Consider the following 22,098-nt stretch of genomic DNA (forward strand, 5'->3'; position numbering starts at 1 on the left):
AGAACGCTAAACATTTTTCAAAAAGTGCGTGGTTAAGAAATAAAAAGTGTCATTTCACAAACAAACTACTAAAAAATCAAATCCTAAATTCAAAATTGATGGCAAATTAACAGACGATCCCTTACTAGTGGCTAGAGGATTTAATAATTTTTTATCGACTGCGGCTCTACGAAGCACAGCTTTTAGTTCAACCCTATCTAAAATTTAATAGTGAGACCGGTCTCTTCCATGGTTCTGTTTCCTGTGGGGGAGGTGAAAATGTCAGTCGTCTTGAGGGACCTCAAGCCGAAGAAGTCAAGCGACATCAACGGAATGTCATTGTGGCTGATCAAGCGTTGCTTCAAGCACATCTTGACACCTCTTACTAAATTGATAAATCTGTCTTACACCCAAGGCGTTTTCCCTTTAGCTTTGAAGACAGCAAGAGTGGTTACGATCTTCAAAAAGGATGATCCTTGCATCGCAAGTAATTATCGTCCTGTTTCCATTCTTCCAGTCATGAGCAAAATTTTGAAAACTTTTCTTAAATTCTTATTCCTGAGCTCTAAGGATTCAGGAAAAACACATCCATTATTGATACTGTAACAAAACTCATTTACTCTGCTGTTGATAGCTTGGAGAGGCGAGAACAAGTGCTCAGCGTATTTATCGCCCTTTCAAGGGCTTCAGTTATGGCTAGAGGTGTCCGAGGTCAGCCGCATAAATGGCTTTCGTCATACCTTAGTGGCAGAGAACAGTGTGTGCAGATCGAGAACACCCTGTCAGGCAAAGTAAAAATGCCCTATTTTGTTCCGCAGGGTTCTATTTTGGGGCCATACTTTTTCTCATATACGTCAAAAAATTGAATTTATAAACTCAAAATGTAGAGGTGATTCAATATGTGCACGATCATACGATCAAATATGAAACAATATCTTGAGATCAAAGCCTTCATTGGACCAAACTCTTTCTGCGAGCACTTTTCAAAAATAAATCTGAAAACTAACTGTGCCAAAACTAACATAATCAAATTTTGTCTCCGTCAACAAGAAAAACGAATACAGACCAATTGTGATGGTGGATGAAGGTATTCTAGATGAAGCCGAATCCACCAGTTTCTGGGGATGTACCTGGACCGGAGACTGACTTGGAGCGATCACATTGACAGAGTTTGCTCAAAAGTTGTCTCAGAAATCTTACGCAATATAGAAAAATTATGCTCGTTGGATATAATGAAAACGGCATTATTCGGCATAGTACATTCACGTTTTGCCTACGTTTTGAGACTATGGGGTAGCTGATCTAAATACAAATTAGATAGAGTATTTAGAACACAAAAGAAAGCTATTAAAATATTTTCGAAATAAAAACCAGAGAGCTTGGATTTTTGACCTTACCCAGCCTCTATATTTTTGATATCACCCTGTACTGCCGATGCAAGTGTGAACTGGTTCAGGGCTAGGACGTACATCAAGTACGAGACCAGAGGCAGGGACAAATTCAGAACTCAACAGCATAGAACGACTATGTTCGAACACTTGCCATCTCAAGTAGGTGTCAAGATAATCAATAGGCTCCCTGGATATCTCAAACGAATTAATGAACCTAAACAATTCAAATTTCGATTAACACACTTTTTGTTGTCAAAGATATTTTACTCCGTTAATGATTTATGATGGGATGCTGGGATGAAAATTAGCATTTATTATTATTATATTTTTCATTATTATTATATTGACCTTGCCTATGATAACTTAAGATATCTTTAGTCTATATATTTTTTAAATCAATATTATGAAATGATGTTTGCATACAAGTTTGTTATTTGCTTACTGGAATAAAGAAATGTTAATATTATTATTATTATTATTATGGAAACTGTGGTATTTTCAGTATTAATTGAATTAAAAAATTGTAACACATGGTAAAGACATTGCTTTAGGATTACACTGTTTGCATCGATGTGTGAAATTCAATTTGATATCAAATGAAATATTCCAACAGAGCATGGGTTATCTTCAATTACGTAGTAATAAAGCTTGTATAAAACGTTTTCTCTACGCTTAAAACCGGTATTATGTCAAGGAAAGAAACATTTTTTGTAGGAGGGTTCTCCCGAACTTTATTGATAGTATATCACGTTACATTACATGCTTTCCCTCCCTCCAGACGAAGATTATCTCAGGATTTATTTGGATTATTGATGTATGAGAATTTGATTTGTTTTTTAAACGTGCTTGTGAACGTAAAAATACTGCATTTCAACAGATCGCCTACACCATATCTGTCACTTGTGAGTATCAAATATACATATGAAAGAACTGGACTCGTATATTATACAACCTCCAATAGCTTACTATAGTTTTTGTTCAAATTTTGAAGTACTAATCTTTTTTTAGAAGATTAACGTATCATTTATTTTATTTGTTCGATATTTTAATGCAGTTGAAAAACTCAGTATTTTTCCGTGTTATGAAGAGGTAGAAAAATTTCAAGAATTTAGGATATATACGAATATATATATATGTAAAAACTCATACTACGAATCACTGGATATTGGTCGGATAGGGTAACGTTGGTTGAGGTGGAACAACATTTTAAATTCGAAACTTTTTTCTTTTTCCAATACCTTAAAACTGTATAACAATTTTACAATTTAAAAATTTGATTGTGTCTCAAAATTAAGTTCTTTTCGGGTGATATTTCAAAATATATTTTGGTCTGGAATTGTTGAAATGGTTGTTTTACAGATGAAATTATGTCTTTAGAACTAATTAGTTTGGACATTACAAAAAAAGCTCAATAAAACTGAACATTTTAGCCGCCATTTTAAGTGAGGGGAATAACTTTTTAATGTTATCTTCAAATTACACAAAGTTCTTTAAAAAAATCCACCACTTAACGCATGTTAACGTTTGAAATTATGAGAATTGAAAATTTGGAACGCCCTGAACGTAAACATTTATGAACATATTTTTATAATATACTCCATTGTAGATTAGTGCAAGTATATTAATTTAAAGAGAAGAATTTTGCCATAACCGTTCGTGCACTAAACATAACGAATAGGTCGCCTGATACATTCTGCATTTTATAATCACGGAAACGCAACTGTTTATGGTAACGGGTATCTAAATCAGCATATTTAATGTTTATACTGTGGTAAACGTTGTAAGAAAGATTAAACTGTAAAATCTGTTTCTGTTTTAAAATGACATGTTCAAACATTTCTGATTCGTGCTTCAAACACAATCGCTGGACAGATGGTTCTTTTCACCGTTCTGTGTCAAATCCACAATTTTAAGGAACATTGTTTAATAATGCCTGTAATCAACTTTAAACTTACAGGCCCACAACACGCAATGTATGATTTTAACAAAGATATTGTGTAACAATTGTATTTAGTAATGCAGTTAAAGACGTAAAGTAAGTTTAATTACATATTTTAGATTTATGGCACAGCTTATTAACACACTTTCTTTAAAACGAGAAAATGAATTATCCTCCACGATGATTTATAGGCATTTTTAATTGAATGGTTTTCAGTTTTGTAACCAAGTTCAAGGAAAAACTTGTATGATCAGGTTAGTAACTAAAAACAAGAATGTAAATTTTTATAGTATTTATATGATTTGACTTCAGGACCTCTCTCATAATTGAGAATTGTAGTCCGTATTGAAAATGAGAAACGTTCACAACATTGATTCGGGCGCCACACATATTGATTGACAGATAGTAATTTCTATTCATATGTGATACAACCTGGACCTTAAAGCAGTACTTCATACCTACTTGCCCATAACATTGTATATACTTGTATATTATATTGCTTAAGACTGTCAATCTGATCACACATATATTTGCCATCTTTAGTGTGATACAGTCGAATTCAGCTTGAGTCATATTATTATAGTTTCAGAACTACAGAACCCAACAAGCATACATATTATTGAAATTTAGAGTTTGAATCTTGGGTAATTTTGAAATAAAGGCCCAAAGAATAACAATTGGAGATAAAATGTACAGTTTTATAATATGAATACGAAGTATGCCTTTAGTAACTAACATGGTTTTAATTACGAACAATTTAATGAAATGGAATTTTAAAATTGTAGTTAATGCTGGAAAGTTAAAAATTTTGTGAAAATCTTACGTTTTATAAATAAAAAGTATTTCTTTCATTTTTATATCGAATAACGACTGTAAACAATTTTCTAAGTCACCAGGAGTTTTTATGAACTTGATTTCAACATGCCGCCAAATAAAATGTGTAATGCCAATAATGTATAGTGCTATGTTGTAGAGCGTATAATTTTGAAACATAATTAGTCCAAGTTATGTTGAAACATAATTAGTCCAAGTCATGTTGAAACATAATTATTTTTCATTTTATTATTACTGTTAAAGGTAAAGAAAACTATCGCTACACTAAAGCTAAAGTGAAAGAAGGTGGCTTTTATTGTTTTTATTACTTTAATCTCCACTAAATGTTCTATGTTATCATAGAAGTTTATCAATCTCCCACAGCACTGTTTCTGCTAACTGGATTGTGAAACATGGTTCTACTATAAGTAATTGTACCTATGGAAATTATTAATGTGTGTAGAACAGTGGTTAACACTACAGTAGATAGGGAACTACAATATGCGTAATAGGCAGACTGGGAAGTGAAAACACTGTCTTGCAGTTAAAGATTTTTCAAAAAAAGAGGATTAAAATAAATCGTCGAAAGTAGACGTGAGGCATTATAAATGATTGTCTCAGTTCGTTTACCTTGATACATCGTATATCGTTTGCCGTGATATACTTCACAATTTGGATCATCTGTATACGCTGTGTATACTAGTGATGATATTGTGCTGTTTTTATTTATTTTTATCTCAGATGTTTGAACATAATTGTCACGCTCGGATTGATGGGCTTCTGGTATAGGCATATTAGTATAGTATGGCACTATTATATAGTTCATAATAATCTACATATAGTAATGCATAATAATATTTTCTTTATATGGATTGTTTGTTGGTAGTTGTTTGTATAAAAGTTTCTATGTATAAATACGTTATAATTGTATAAACATTTCCAAAGAAACTATGTAATATAAAATGTTTTATAAATATTCCACTAAAGTATTACAATGTTGCCAGATCATGAAAACAACGTCAGTAAATCTCAGCCTAATAAAAAGTCTATGTGGTTGTGTTTTCAGAAAATGCTCTTTCAGCTACACTTAATGGGCTGCTGCATAAAATGCCCATGTAATTTCCATATTTAGCCTACCATTGTGGTACCATTAACTTGTATGTGATTTGGTTCCCTAAACTGGAACCTTGTGAAGAATGTTGGTATACAGGGTGTTCTGAAAAAAGGTGCCCATAAGTCAGGGCGTGATTCCTCACATCAAAATAAGAAAAAAAGGTCTAATTAACATAGGTCCGAAAATGCTTAGTTACCAAGTTATACAGGGTGAAAGATTTCGTCTGAATTTCAGTTCCCCTGCTGCAACGAAGCCCTACGGGTATTTGTTGGCTGTTAATTAAGATGTACAATTTAGCGTACTTTATGTAAAATGAACTGAAAAATTGAATAAAACCGTTTCCAGACCTGTGGCTACAGTAATTTGTAAGATATGTGACGAAATACGCGAAACTTGGTCCCGAAAAACAAGTTACATTTAGGTTTGAAGCAGATTTACTATGTTAAATGTACAATAAACACAAAATATTTTTTCACGGTACTTGTAGTAGAAAATTTAATTTCGAAGAGAAAGATGTAAAATAAGTCTATAATAGACAAACGCAAACTTTAAAAAATAATCCTTAATTACATACAAAACGCATGAAAAATAGACAAAATCTGTTAAGCTCTCTACAAATGTAATATTGAAATTAAAACAGCTGTTTTATTAAAATATTTGATTTGAGAAACAAAATAATTTCTATTTAAAACATATTTTTTTAACAATGTTTTTTAACATGTAACATATAATGATAGCACATAAACAGGCACTAACACAATGTCGTTTGTAACGGGTTGTTTTGTCTCATTTTGTTCTAAAAATAAGAGTTCAAGTTTAATAAACAAAAGGTTGTGAAACTTAATCAATACAACTATACATGTATTTGATTGGAGATCCGTAACCGGAAACATTGGTCTGGAGATGCAATTGTTAAAACCAACATTTCAGGAAATATGAAATGATTAGGAAAAAGACACATTATTTATTGAAAGAAGCTATTTTTAAATGTATTTTCCATATACATATATACATACATACATACATATATATCTAATATACTATACAGCCCTACATACTACATATATATATATATGTATGTATGTATACATATATATTATACTTCACTGAAATTTTACTCTAGTTTGGAAACGTGTCACAGATATGAGTATGAAAGTGTAGTTATATTTTATTGAAAGGGCTGGTCATTGCAAACTAATATAGGACTGTTGTTTCAACTATTTATTTAGGACTAGCTAAATACATGTGTTTTTCTACAGGATTTAACCATAAACTTGTCTAACTTTGTTGGTTATGTGCTGACTCTTACTGTGTTTAGAATATTGTAGTAAATGTCAATAATAATATTTGTAAGTTTATTATCTTAAAGGTTCCTTTAGCAGGACATTTTTGGTGCGGTCCTCGCGCTTTATTTATAGAAAAACAGAGTTGGCCATAGAACAGCACTCTCTTTAATTTGAAAGTCTGAAGGAATCATGAGCATACGCGGTGTGAAGACAGTTTCACCTGTTCCAATACCAGTGAATATGGTAGCCTCTGTGATGTTTCTGTGCACTGTTTTATCTCGCAGTCTCGTGCCTTTGCAAGGTTTAGATACGATCAGATTCTTACATTGATAGAGTGTACCTTTCAAATACAGATTACGGGGAGGATTTCCTGGCGGTTTAAAAAATGTATAAATAAAACTGGATCGAGAATAGTGTCTTTTGCTCTACTACTGACTGCAACTGACAGAGGGGTAATTCACAGCCTCAGTAAGGAGCTGCTCCTATAAAAGATCTTTAATGTACTTTAAAGAGAAGTTTTCAGGGTTTAGGAACGATTGTTCCTTGAGCCAAGATTCTTCTTTAGATCAGAAATTGTGTGCGTCGGATGAATTTATTCTGGTAATGTCTTTAGACCTTAAACAATAATGGATGGACTTTCTAGACTATTTACAGTCTCCTATGAGTTTCCCATCCTTTACGTCTAAAATTAAGTTTGAGCGACCATCTTTTATTACGACACTGTATATGTGTACCGATATACGGAATAATGAGAATAAAACTATAACAATGGGCGAAAAAAGAATAACTTAATACAGTGTGTTTAGCTTCCCAAGCATTTTACAGTGTAACAGAGTTTATAGCGTACGAGTACTGCACAATCAGTATACTGACAACCTGGAAATGGGAAAATTGGCAATAAGGAATGTGGTATGAGTATGAGGTACTATATGTTTGACTGGGGTTCAATAACGTGGATGTTTTAATTTTTTTTTTTTATCAGATAGTACTTTATCGATTGCTATAGCCTACAGTTAGTTACGTCAAAAATAATATGTGATTTGATTTGAAGTTCTTTATGCTACTACATACATTGATTGTATAAAATTATCAGCTAGCCATAAACAAATCACCTTAATTACATCAGTATGTCTACGTAAAGCTTTTTCAAAGCCACAGTGCACTTGTTATAGACAATAAATTTATGATCTGGAAGAACTTGGAAATTTGAATTGTTTTGAAATATTGCATATTGGAATGTCAATAACTTTTAAATTAAGGTTTAACTTAAATTCAGAATGCACAGATTTCCTACATCCAATATCGTAGCTGCTATTTTAGATTATGCAACCGCAATTGCTATAATCTTTTCTTTCCTTAGGTTTACGAACAATAAATTAACTAAAATAATAATAGTAGAAATTTCCCAAAAAATTAATTTTGGGTACTCTAAGCTTCCAGGTTAGAATTGACTATTATATTTGCGATATTTGCGCCAAAAAATAAACTTAAAACCATTGGATAACAGGTAATAACGTTCTCGTGAGATCTTTCTCTCTTATACCCCAAACCTTTCTTGAGTTACCGTGGTTAATTATTTTCCACACATCTAACAAAAACATAAAATACATAGTTAAATTTATAAAGGACTATTCAATAAATTACGATAGATAGTGTTTGAAATAAATATTGCTTTTACTAATTTATAACTATTACTTTTAAAACTATTTGCAGAAAATTTCAGTTTCCTAGGTAGTTTCGTGGCTTAAAATTGTAAAATAAAACTGTAAAACATGGAAGCTTAGCTCTTTGGTCAATTTGAAGCAGATAAAAAGCAAAACATCAACTTAGTTTCTAATATTTAACATACTTAAGTGTTGCATTTTTCAAAAGTCCTTTATTGGTAAACACCTAGAGCCTATAAATATTTGTGTAAAATTGTAAGGTAAAAATCCTTATGGTTTTTGAGAAATTATGATCATACAGTGATTGTATAAGAGTATTACCTAGCCATAATCACCCTAATTACATCAGTACTTCTACGCAACGCTTTTTCAAAGCCATAGTGCACTTATTATAGACAATAGCAAAATTAATGCGTTTCTCCATGTAAAAGTATATATTACGGAACTGGTTTAATGGTGGGTGGTAGAAAAGTTATCCTATGCCGAAAAAGAAGTGATCCGGTTATCCATAGAAATACTGTGCAACTGAAATACACCGGCAAACTTCAGGAAGTTGTTCCTGGGGTAACAAACCCAAAATTTCATATAAATGTATGTCCTAAGATGCATAGTGTTACGTTTGTCCGTCCTTTTGTGTTTTTATATTGACTTGCTTTTAAACAATCATTAAAGTTAAAAACGTCAACATATTCTAATATAGTAAAGATCGTACTTATAAAAATTTAAAATTTTTGGTGAACAAAATTCAAAACGGCGGCTGGTTATAAACGGTGATTAAGAATTTCTTAAAAACTACTTCCTGCATAAAATATGTACTGGAATAAAAAATATAATTTTAAAACAAACGTCAACTCAAGTTTTCCAAACGTTTTCCAAGTTTTAGAAAATTAAAGTATTCTACAAGTGTTAAGAAAATTGAACAAAAATATATATCACCATAAAAAAGAGTTTTAAGCTGTCATTATTAATAAATATGAAACAACCTAATAATTTATTACAGAGTTCATTCGAGTATTCCTAGTGTATTCCTTACAGTTTCACAGGCTGCAGTGATACGTTGTAATAGATTATCCCTGGTGTTAATTGGTCTTTCATAAACTAGAGCTTTCAAATGACTCCAAATTAAGAAATCGATTGAATTCAGATCAGGCGGCCGAGGCGGCCATGATACAGGTCCCACTCATCTTTCTCCATGAGTTTGGTCCAGAAAGTGCCTGATCTCAAGTCTAAAATGCGGAGCTATTTAAAAGGGAGCTCCATCATGCATAAACCAACAGTGTTCTCTTATAAATCAAATCAAATCAAATCAAATCTCTTTAATGTCGTAAGGCAGTTACATGCATTGACAACGTCAAAATTATCTACCAACAGGTTTTGTTCAATCACAAACTGGTAGCAGTCAAACTTGGCATAAGTCCTAGTTTGGGTTACAAACTAATTGAAAATTCAAAACATTTTAGCTATAATTATAAAATAGCCTAACAAAAAATTTAACATTTTTTTAGGTTTACGTTAAAAACAATATATGTAACAGACAACATATTAAAATTAAATAACAATAAAAAATAACAAGTTTCATTAAAAAATTTAGAGAGAAATTAAACAAGTTTTATATAGATAACAAGATAACAAATAAACTTTTTAAATAAACAATAGGCCTAGTTAAAAATATTTGACATTAAAAATTTATTGTATAGGTTAATAAAAATACCCTACTGTACAAAATTAAAAAATATATACTTTGACATGTAAAGAATTCGCTCAAAGAATAAAATGGGATTCTTCAACAACCACACTACTAACTTATTTTTAAAGATTTGAGTATTGTACATTTTAATGAGGTGACTTAACTTATTATAAACTTTCTTTGACAAAACAGTATGACTTTTTCAAGGTTTTACTTAGCCTGCAGTGTACAAAGGATAAATTATTTTTATTTCTCGTGTTATGAGCATGAACATCCTCGTTAAACAACCAGTCAAAAGATTTGTTAATAGCATATACAACAAGATCGAAAATATAAAGATTTACAATAGTAGTAATTTTTAAGTTCTTTAAAAATAGGTTTACAGTGGTCAAGCCGTTCAGCATTAGCAATGATTCTTATAGCTTTCTTTTGAAAAATTAAAATTTCACTTAACCGACCTGAATTTCCCCAGAATAACAGACCATACTTAATAACAGACTGGAAATAATCAAAGTAAACCACTCTAAGATAGTCTAAGGTAACAAGTGACTTTAAACACCTTAAAAGATAGATCACTCGAGATAACTTGGGTACAATGTGGTCTATATGACTACCCCAGGTAAGCTGATTATCTATGACAACACCCAAAAATTTTACATCATTTACAGTTATTAGATTACTGTCAGTTTGGATCAAAAGGCCTTAAGGTTAAACACAATATTTTGAGTTTTATTTTGGTTAAGATAAAAGCCATTTGTTTCAAACCATACAGATGCATCAGCCATCACAGAATGGACAGTATTTTTAAGGTCGTTAATACTATTACTTATGCTAATAAAAGACGTGTCATCAGCGTACAAAAATGTTTTGGTCTTGACATTACAAGGTAGATCATTAATACTAATTAAGAAAAGAAGAGGGCCAAGAACTGAACCTTGGGGTACTCCAAACTCGAGTTCAATATCCTGTGACCACTCCCCATTGATACACACTCCCTGTCTGCGGCTATCAAGATAGGATTTGAGAAGGCTCAGAGCAGATCCATGTATACCATAGTATTCAAGCTTCAGTAATAGATCATTTATGAACATACTGTGTCGAAGGCCTTACTGAGGTCGCATAAAGTTGCCTGAGCAAAGAGCCTGTTCTCGAACACATGCAACACTTGACAAACCAATTCCTCTATGGCATCCATGGTCGCTCTCCCTTTACGGAAACCAATTGAAATTTAGACAAAATAGTATGACCTTCAAAGAAACTACTTAACTGATCATGAATAATAATTTCAAACCCTTTAGAGAAAATGGGGAACAATTGAAACAGGACGAAAACTTTCCGGTTTATCTTTAGGACCCTTCTTAAACACCGGACAGACACGAGAGACTTTAAGTTCCTTGGGAAAATTTCCCTCTAGCAGATATTTGTTTATACAGATAGTCAAAGGACTAACAATGCTACTTATTATTTGTTTCATGATATTATTTGACATAAAATACAAATCTTGACTATCAGAGTTGTTTAGTGATTTAACTGCTCTTAATACATCCTGAGAAGTCACCACTCTCCATTCAAATTCAGTATTACAAACATTGTCACTTCTTTACTAAATCTAAAACAGTCTTACTAGTAGGTGATATTTCTTTTTTTATATTCCTCACAGATTCAAATGCCAGAATTCATTGAAAACTGTAGGGGACACCTTGGCCACAACATTAGGCCTATTATGAAGAGAACATTCATTCTTTATTAGACTCCAGGCCGCTTTACATTTATTAGAACTGATCAATATACAAATTATTATACCTAAGTTTAGCCTCAGAAATTTTGTGTTTGTAAAGCTTTTTCATCTCATCTAATTTACTTTTTAAGACTAGGACTATTGGTCAAACGATACAAGTAATGGATATCAATTAATTTTTTTTTTATGGCCTGCAACTCAGGTGTGTACCACTTTCTACTTATTTACTAGGCTTGACATGTTTACCACCTGCTGACTTTAACAAAACTAAATCCAAGATAACCTTAGTTTACAGATGTAAAGAAAGTAGTAAACATTAAAAGAACCATCTGAAATATGCTGCAACATAATATTCCAATCTACACTATTAAGCTTATCTACCAGTAACGGCACATTTCTTTTAGGAAACACAAACCTAGGATTTTTACAAGCCTCATGAGGGATATCATTTGTATTATCAAGGCTTCTGTTATTTTTTATTTTAACAACTAACCCATCGTGATCTGAGAAAACAAAGTTTTTTAAAATATGACAATCAGTAATCCTATCTGTATTGTTGGAAAAAATATTATCCAAACAGGCACTTCCTCTAGTTGGTGTATTATTTAAACAGTAGCAATTATATTGTCTTAATAGATTTAAAAAGGTCATGGACACTTTTAACGGTTGGATTGATTTACATCAAAGTCAGCGTTTAAATCACCTCCAACCACAATTGTATAATCATCCCATTTAGAAAGTAACAATAACAGCCTATCTAATAAGTCTAAAAAAACTCACCGGGGTCTGTTCCAGGTGGATGATATAGGCTAACCACAATTAATTTGCAAACATCAAGTGCAATAACGGCCACTTCAAAGATAAGCTCTCTACATAAATCACTTACGTCTATAATTCTAAATTCAATATTTACACGTATAAAAATTGCTGACCCTCCACGGATATGGTTCTTCCTACAAAAATATACCCAAGGGAACATCATCTAAAATCCTGGCAAATGGTTTTGTAAGAAATGTCTGTAGTTTGCACCATTTAGTCTGTAAGACAATACAAAAGGACCTAATAAACTCTCCAATTATGCCCAACCAAAGATTTATTTTAAACTACTGTTGATGTCTCTCTTCATGAATGGCGTGTGGGTTTTCATCAGCCCATTGATGTATATTGTGGTAGTTGGTTATTCCATCTCGATTAAAACAAGCTTAATCTGTATACTAAACTAATTGTGTAAAGTCAGGGTTGTTAGCTAGCTGATAAAACCTTTGGCAAAACTACAAACGTAATGGAAAGTCAGCAGGGCTAAGGGCTTGTTCACGCTGATAATGGTACGGATAAAGGTTGGGACACACATAACCGCACCGTGCCCGACACGTGAGTCGGCCGAGTATCGGTGCGGGCTCGGCTCGGTTACCGTGAGGCCACACATTGTCCGTATGCAGTCCGAGCGCAACAATCTCAACTGTTTGTACTAGAGCATGTTTTCTTTTGAATTCAAGGTGACAGATACTTAAAAAATATTTGGAAGATTAAGTATTGCTTGAGAAAATTGTTAATTTCATTGTTTGTTATGTTTATTAATAGCTGTGGTGAATGATACATTGCAATGCTACAGTAAAGCTTTGTACAATCAGCTAGTGTGTAAAATTTGTAAATAATATCATTATCTTGGTTATATGTTTAATGTATAATGTATAATTCTTGTTCATTGTGTTTCATTGCAGTGAATTTCGGTCAAATACACTATAAACAGTGTATTTGGTGTCTTTTGTATTTAAACCCAAGAGCTATAGTGTGATGCCAGAGAGTTTGCCATGTTGCAAGCCCGTTTATAATAATTTGTAAAATATATACTGGAGAACATACAAAAAACAAATTTTACAAAAATTATTTCTTTTATAGCTCCGGACAAATAATTTATTGCCAGAATTAGTCAAAAATAGTTAGAAACATAAATATATTTTCTAAAAAAATTAGAGTACGGTTGATTGGTCAAAATGATATTGAGTATATGTTTAAGATAATAAATTAGTGTATGATTAGTCTTGTCTGCTAAGTTATAATATAATATTTAAAGTTAGAACATTATAAAATAATTATTTATAATATAATATTTAATGCTACATGTGTGTAAAGCCTAATATTTGAATTGTAAATCATGCATAAAATCCTTTTTGTTTAATACAGCACAATAGTTATACTAAATTTAAACCTTGAAACGTAATAGTACATTATTTACTACATAAGTTACAATAACTAATTTTTATCATTTCATTCTTGCTCGATTCCGCTATTTTTATTTTTTACCCTTTTTGTATATAATATCCCCAACACAGGAACAGCCTCTTATGGGTACCTAAATTTTCCCTTATTTTGTAAATCTATTGGCCTAATTTATTAGGTTTAAGAAAAGAAAGAAAATCTAAAAGGATGTAACCTACTTTTTATATTTTATTACTCTAAGTACAATAAAATTAGAAATAATAAAGTAAGTAGAAAACATTTTTTTTATTTGTTATTTACTGCTATTGTAAATACGTTATGTCATAGTCTTATTTATTACTAAGCACTGGCAATAATATTTATTTGTAATATTCAGTTTGTTATTATGGGGAAATAAATGATTTTAGTATTATTATTAATTTATTTTTAACATGGGTTTTTCTTGTTTGAAAAATCTTATTGTAAAAAAAATATTTTTATTTTTACTTTATTGAAGTGAAAAGAATAATTAAAGTAAAATAATAAAAGTAAAAATGTCATAGAGACATTCTAAATATGACTCTTACAAAATACCGGAATAAATTTATCAAGTAACTTCAAAACATCAAAGAAAAATAGATTTTTGCTCAAGTAATTACATGCTTGTTATTTTTTAATTAATGAAAAATGTTTATAGACTTTTTAATAGTTCGAATTTAGTTGTTTTAAAATCACTTAATGTACAACATGGTTTTCAAATTTGTTTGTAATAAGAAAATATGCACAATAAGAAAATATGACTAGTTTACTCTAATGTAAGAAAATGGTAATAGCACTACTTTATCAATAAATATGATTTTGTACGCGAAACACAGGATGTAGAGAGTTAGTAGGCTATACTAAATAATTCAATAAAATAGAACGTGTAGACTACATAAATAGTTTTAAAAAGAAGAACGCAACAGTAAACAACATATGATGCCGCTCGTAGACCGCACCGTGCCCGTCAAAATTCAAACTCCACATTATCGGTGACGGTGCGGGCACGGTGCGGCCACGACGGTCTGGTGTCGGTGCGGACAAGTATGGACTTGCAGGTTGAAAACTGCGCTGCAATTCTTTCACCGTATGACGGCCAGCATACGGTCCGACTGACGTGTCGGGCGCGGTGCGGTTATGTGTGTCCCAACCTTAAAACGGATACTTGATCTTCCGTCAGTTGTTTTCTTCCAAATCAGGAGCTCTACGCTTTCTCTGTACACCTCGGTCTGCCGTAGAAGGTAACAAAGTCTCGGTCTCCTGAAGTTGGTGGAAAACAGCAGCAAATGTTGAATGGGTAGGTTGTTGTCGGTTTGGAAATGATTCACAATACAGACGTTAGACGACTATGTGACGTGTGCAGTTTATGGTGAGTTATGGTATAAATAATGTAGAACTGATCACTCTACATTATATAAATTTCAATTCATCAAATGTCGTAGCGCGCGCCGACATTGTACCAATTATACCAATGCCCGTACGTCACTCTTGCCTGTTCTGCATAAAAGAATAGCCCATTGAGTAACCTTTTATCTCCGGTGGACTGTTCACCGCACGACCGGGACGACACGCTGCGGCAGGTGAACTGATAACAAACAGCTGGTGGATTGATTAGTGAGGAAGCTTGCGAGTGACTGGATTGCGTCGGTGCTGTGTGTGTCTACGAGCCCTTCAGCTTCGCTGGATTTTCGGGAGCCGACTAATAAATTGGCCCAAGGTGAACTACTACCATATATTTTCCTTAGTTCTCGTCACTCTTACGTGAATTCAATGTACTAATTTTAAAGTTTAAAACACTACTCAAGATTATAGAATCACTCAACTGAGCCTTTGGAAAAAACTGTTTAGGGTTTGAATTGAACGTGTAAAGCTAAAACGTGGCATTTACTTTTAATAGTTAATAATCTTACCTAATAATTTGTTTTAAAGTATTTGTTTCAAAACCAATTACGCTAACTATGTTGACAACATTTCTAAGAGAAAGAGGTAAACTTATAAATAGTACATATGTTGAGAATTAATGTCACAACTTGAACTGTTATAACTGCAATGTTTTAAATGTTTTTAATCGAAGAAAATTAATCTCTTTTATAGTAAAGTAAGTATTTAATTATATAATACATACAAGTCGCATAAAATACAACCATGATTGACATATATTTTGTAACAGACCGTGTACAGTCCTAATTTGATGTGTCACAGTTTCATGTTAGTACGATACAATAGTTTCAACGTTTCTTCTTAATGTATCAATGTTTATTTGTAATAAAAGTCAAGGTAAATTATTACCTCAAGCTATTAATAATTAGTCTTTGATATCATATTAAATTTATAAATTCAATTTTGTTATTATACTGCCTATTATGTTAAATCATACTGTGTACATGTAGGGTACTTTAACTGTTTATTATTTTCGACAGTGTTTATTAGCCTTTGATATGAACAGTCAAGCTTACCATTCTCATGATTTTATAGCCAGAAATTGCCATAAATACAGGTAGATTTCATTATCCCCTAGAGTATTGTTGCTTAATCAGCTGAATATACATTCTGGCATAATATTTTCTTTGCTTCAAACTAAACAAAAAACCTAATGTGTTTATTTTTTAAATGTTTCATTGTTGTTTTTCATTTGTATGTAAATGTCCATTTCAATTGCTACTGAGAACTGTTGTTATCTGATGTTCTCTGTTGGTTGAACATATTAATCAGGGCTTTTGGGATTTGGTATGGGTACACTTCTGGACTTGCGCCCGGAGCTGGTGGACTTATATTGCCGAGCCGCTAGTGGGTACTCCAGCTTGCACTACCCTGACACTGGGATCTGCTCCTAGCCGTGCCGCCTTACACCTACCACTACCGCACCGCGGATCCGCTCTCGCCCGCACCGCGCTCTTCCGCGCCACGGTCTGGAACCGGACGTTAGTAGGCCTTTTGTGTTGTGACTCGTTGGTGAGTACAGACTTGGATTATTTCACAGAGTGCTCTTATGGGTTAGTGAGTCGGACGCGGACTGATGTCTAATTCTGGACCAGGAGCCTTTGTATTGTGGAAGGAGCCCTTAAAATTTGGATCAACGCTACCCTCCAGACGTTAACTGCACACCTTAGTGCATTATAGTGTATCTTTAGTATATTTACTTGTGTCGTCTATTATTTACATGTCTAGGCCATTTATTGCATGTGTTTATTGTATTTATTTATGTATGTTGAATGTTGTTTTGAGGAAGTGGAGCGCTCCCTACCATAAATAGAGTTCATTTAGCCATTTGTAATTCTCTCTAATAAGTGGTAACATTGTATCTTCGCTATATTTGTTGTTGATTATTTTCTGTCTAAAGCATTTACTTACTGTAAGGCTGGATTACTTGTGATAATGTCATACAATTCCTGCAACATAAATAATTAGTTTAATTGCAAACATTTGAGTGTTTTGTTTCTTTTGTTCAGTCCTAGTAACTGGATTTAGATAACCTCGCATAAGTATTAGGGGTCTATATTTAACCTTATATTCAGAATATTTCAATACAAACTATCTGTGTAGTCCAAAGGCCTGGTTGGACAAAAAATAGCTTTAGTGTATGGTAGTAGGGAGCCTGATTGGTACTTTCCTTGGAGCAGGGGTACTGTTCCTTGTTGGAGCCCTGCCTGTTACCTGTCCTACAACAAGGTGGCGCCCTTTCCCTCACCGAGCAACCTTAAAGAAGAAGAAGTACTAATCGTAGGTTACCCTTTACCCTTACGGCGTAAAATGTACCCATCGTTTCTCAAATGAATTAATAATTAACCTGTTTAACCCTAAATAATTTTTATTTTTACTACTATATAAATACTACATCAACTCTTTAAACAAGAAAAACACTTTAATTTTCTGAAACTTTGAATAGCTTGTAAATATGAAATGTTACTAGATTAAGGAATGCCACAACTTTTTTTAACTCTTCGGCGATTTGAAAAAAATACGTATCGTTTATTTTGGAATTTAATTTATAGAATATTTTGTTTATAGTACACTTTTTATACAGAAAGTATTTTTCAAGAAATTCATCACCAAATATTTTAACACGCCACAATTATTATTATGCTCACTACAAAATTAACATTTTTTCAGCGATCTTTACTAGATTGGCATATGTTGAAAATCTTAACTTTCTGCCTTTAGTTGTTGAGTAGACAACATTTTAATATAAAAAAAACACCATCAGACGGACAGACGGAAACGATGCATTAATAGGAATAAACTCTTGAAGTTTGTCGGTGTATTTCAGTTACACCCTGTATATGTATCATGCTACTGGTTTCATGGCAGGAGGTCGGCAGATAATCGTATGTTATAACTAGCGTGGGTGCAAAAGTGATGGGTACTCCAATAAATATCCAAGTATCACGCAAATGTACAGCATGCTGTACCAATTTAAACCATATTGGCTACTTGGCCAAATGCAGAAATTTGTTCAGTAAGTAAACATTTAATATATTGCTTCTGTTTGTATATTTTTATTTATTGGAGTCTTCCCTCGATATGTTGTTATCGCACTCAGGATACCAGACTGAAAGAGCCAATAGGGATTGCAAAGCACCATTTGATACACTCTGATAGCATGTTCCTGAACCACATTGTAACACGTTCAAATTAAGGTGTATTTTAAAAGTTATAATTTATTAATAAGAGTTAATTCGTAAATGACCAATTTTTCAATAACAAGTAATGAAATAGATTTTGAAGAAGTTGGCCATGCAGTTTGTTACAAAACATTGTATTTAATAAACAATTAATATTCAAAAATAGCAATTACTGGTTGTTTCATATTATTTTCAAATCACTTAAAGTTTTATAGATTATTACATTATTTTAATACTTTCTTATGTTGTTTATATTAGTTTATTTGTCTTAAGTATACAATAACTATGTTTAAATACATTTTTATGAATAACATATGGTATGTAGTTCATCCTAACTACCCCATACCATAGTCAAGACATATGGAGAAAATAATAGTCCTCTCACGTACTGTAATAGGAGACGTGTCCAGTTGTGATTTGACATTACTCTTGTATTACAGAACTTGTTGGGTCCAGAACGCCCTGAAACCATACATCTGCTACAACTGTACAGATGCTATAACTGTATTTAACATTTAAGCATAGCTACTAAACAGTCAGGTATGCTTTACATAACTTTACTTTTAACTTTCAATAATTAAGATTACGTTTATATTTATTCATATGGTTTTATTATTTTACCTGTCAATCCGAGTGTAAGTTATGTGAGAGTCTTTTCCTACACCAAAAATGAGCATAATTTCTCACATTTCCAATTTTTTCCAGGCCCCGGGCTTTATTACAAATATTAATATGTGGGAGGAAGGAGTTTTTATTTTTCTAATATACGTCCCTATTATTAAAAAAGTAGATTGTGGCTAGAGAAATTACCGCAAATCGATTAGCCTAAGATTTGAGTTTCCAAGTGTTTGATAAGAAATTCGATGGAATAGATTTGCATAGTTTTTTGCAGCACATAACATAAAGAGAACTGTAAAAATAATGTGCTAAAGACGTTTTACCAAATTAAAAACAGTAATTACACATTTTTTGTACATTAGTTATAATATTTGCTGCATATATTTTTGTCGCGATTTAAAGTTTTGTACAAGATTACCCGAATTTGATTAGATATACATTTGAGTTTCCAAGTGTTCGAAGATACATTGTATGGAATAGATCTGGAGGGGGTGTGTCAACACGCAACAAGTGCATTTTAAAATGACTGTGCAGAAGACTATTTTCCACATAGAAGAGCTACAGCATTCAGAAAAATTAAAAACTTAATACAAGTTTACAGGTTGGTGTTGTAATAGAACCATCACAAAGTGATAAGAGGAGTACAGGTGACGGTTTGTCTCCTTGAGTTCTTAAGTATTTCAAACAACTATCAAATTTGATGACTTCTACCAAACCAATTATATGACAACTTTTAAATTTACTTTAATTTACATTAAAAGGCCTTCAGCCGGGTTTGTACTCATTAAAACGTTTTCTCTGCAACTTATGAAGATGGTGATGCATGTATATTGTTCTTTAAGTAGTTGACATTCTCTTATCAGTTTTACTTCACCCTTGTTTGAAACTAACTATTAAAAGAAATAATAACAACTTGTAAGGGGTAACACAAAAAATATAATTGTTTTTTTGCGGTAATTTGTCATTAATACAAGTTTACAGGTTGGTGTTGTAATAGAACCAACACAAAGTGATAAGAGGAGTACAGGTGACGGTTTGTCTCCTTGAGTTCTTAAGGATTTCAAACAACTATCAAATGTGATGACTTCTACCAAACCAATTATATGACAACTTTTAAATTTACTTTAATTTACATTAAAAGGCCTTCAGCCGGGTTTGTACTCATTAAAACGTTTTCTCTGCAACTTATGAAGATGGTGATGCATGTATATTTTTCTTTAAGTAGTTGACATTCTCTTATCAGTTTTGCTTCACCCTTGTTTGAAACTAACTATTAAAAGAAATAATAACAACTTGTAAGGGGTAACACAAATAATATAATTGTTTTTTTGCGGTAATTTGTCATTGTAACTCCACTAACCCCACTTAAACAATCAGAACTTCCGATGGGTTTGACTGAGATAAATGAACAACAATATGTTTCAGCAGTATTTATCACCAGCGCACTAAGCTAGCTACACATTTCCAGCCCCATAAATTTGTACTAAAATGTTCGATTCCAGTTTCTGGGCCCAACATCTTAAATTAATTGAGAGGAGATGGGTCAGATTACCTTTCAAGATGGAGAAAACTGGTTTCTTATAAACTGGAATAATATAGGGTATTAGGAGTGTGGATTGACCATACCTTTCTGGGGATATCAGATGCGACCCCATTGGTTCATTCAACTTTGAAAAACTATTTCTACTATTTTTCTGTTTAAATATCTAAATTATCAAGCTAATGCGAAGGTAAATAGAATATCCCCAATTACCAGTCTTGATTTGTACTTTAAACATGGAATATCGCTATTATAATCCAAAATTGTTAATATTATAACTACGTTTTAACCAATGTGACTTAACTAAATTCGTCCACAGTTTGTGAATCCGTTCTACTGAACGTACTAACACTCAAACTTCTACGAGTAGATTTAGTTCTCAGCTCTTATGAGAGTCCTGCCATGTTAAAGACATATGCAGGGCGTCCCCATCCACTATTCGTCTAGGATCAGGCTAAAGACAATACAGGTTCCTGTCACTGCTACTACTGAAATGATTGTCCGTACCATGCGAACTTGCTCCAAAAGACACACAATGAGTCGCCCGTTCAGGCATTTCTGACTGAACACTGTCTCGTCATACAAAGTATATTATAACCTCTTTTTACTGAAAAGCACATTTTTTCTAGTCACTGAAATAATTTCTCAGTGTGTTGTTGTATATCGGGTACGTTTAAACATTATATACCTGAAACAATTTATCGTCCATTTTTAGCGACAACTGCAGCGCTACCCTGAGGGTTTTCTCCATTATAGCCACGGGCAATGACAACCGAATAATACTCATAATTATTTTCCAGTCCCATTGGCAAATACCATTTGGCTGTAGAGGATACAGCCTTTTCCACTTCCTGCAGAATATTTAGGAACTCTATGGACAATAGCAATTCACTGCTAAATCCCCTTCTAATGTTTCTTTTGCATTATGAAACTGACTTATTTCTTGAATTACCTCAAGAATTGTATTTTTGATTTCTGAAACTGCCGAATTTAATTTCAAATAACTGCAAAAAATTGTTAACTGGTGTTACGTTATTTGGTAATTTTTTAATTCTACTAACTGGTTGTTGCATTGGTAAAATTTATCAGTTGATACTATGAAATTTATTGTTTTATAATGACTCACTAATTTTGACTGAACATTGGCCAGAATAGTTATTTGTTCCTGAATGTTATGGTCATACACAGATGTTTCACATCACTGTTAATTTATTCCTAATTGCTACTACCTAAAGTACCAAATAAGATATCTCAGAACGTGATCGTCTGCGTCCACCAGACCAGTCTGGCACGTCGTCTACGAAGTAAATTTACTAACTCGCTCACTTCCTGTAAATAATAATTTATATTCTGCTGGTTAGCGGTGGATTCTTACTTGAAACCTGCCTCGAGTTGCGGTAGTGAGGAATGCATACTTAGCCGTCAGAGGGGCCAATTCACTGCTAACCCAAAGTCTCTTTAAGTGTACT

This window comes from Homalodisca vitripennis, chromosome X, assembly GCF_021130785.1.
Source record: "Homalodisca vitripennis isolate AUS2020 chromosome X, UT_GWSS_2.1, whole genome shotgun sequence".
NCBI classification, from domain to species: domain Eukaryota; kingdom Metazoa; phylum Arthropoda; class Insecta; order Hemiptera; family Cicadellidae; genus Homalodisca; species Homalodisca vitripennis.